Here is a 743-nt window from a genome sequence, read left to right on the forward strand (position 1 = left end):
ATAAGGGAGCCAATCTTTCTTTTGTTTGCGCCAGTCTTCATCGTATCGGTCTCCACTTGAATAACACACTTGCGCCTTCTTGTTGCCATTCTCATCTAAATCACAGTCTCTAGTGAGGTGAGGCCCATTGCAGTTTTCACAACCCACCCGAATAGCATGGATTGTTTGATCCATCTTATCCATCCTCCTATCCATTGTTTTTAGCATAGCCATGACCACGGATAATTCTTCAGTAGCTGCATAAGCGGCTCCCCTAGTGACATCATGCCTAGGGTTGTGGTATTCTCTAGAGTGTTTAGAGAATTCTTCAATCAATTCTTTGATCACCGGGGGTGGCTTCTTTGTGAGCGGGCCTTGCGAGTCTAGTAACTGTTTGGTTGTGCCATTGACTCCATCATAGAAGATGGATACTTCTTGCTGGCTGTTAAGGTCATGGTGTGGGCAGTTTCTTAGTAAGCTCTTGTACCTCTCCCATGCTTCATATAGCGACTCTCCAGCTTGTTTTTCAAAGTTAGCAATGGCCTTCTTCAACTTGGCTATCTTGGAAGGTGGGCAAAAGTGATCAATGAATTCTTCTTTCATCTTGGCCCAAGTGGTGACTGATCCGGGGGGGAGTGACTTGAGCCAGTCTTTTGCAGCACCTTTAAATGTCACCGGAAGCATACAAAGTAGCTGAGTCTCGCGGGGCACATTTGGAACATTGAAGTAATCAGCTACATCATTGACTTCATCCAAATGTTTGT

The 743-nt window shown here is 45.1% G+C and overlaps 1 non-coding gene across 1 annotated transcript; it reads left to right on the top strand.

The window, feature by feature from the left end:
• The first annotated feature begins 427 nt into the window (after positions 1 to 427).
• On the top strand, positions 428 to 534 carry LOC111913426 (small nucleolar RNA R71). Its single transcript, XR_002857528.2, has one exon. It is a non-coding gene; the product is annotated as a small nucleolar RNA R71 (small nucleolar RNA).
• The last annotated feature ends 209 nt before the right edge of the window (positions 535 to 743 follow it).

This window comes from Lactuca sativa, chromosome 5, assembly GCF_002870075.4.
Source record: "Lactuca sativa cultivar Salinas chromosome 5, Lsat_Salinas_v11, whole genome shotgun sequence".
NCBI classification, from domain to species: Eukaryota; Viridiplantae; Streptophyta; class Magnoliopsida; order Asterales; family Asteraceae; genus Lactuca; species Lactuca sativa.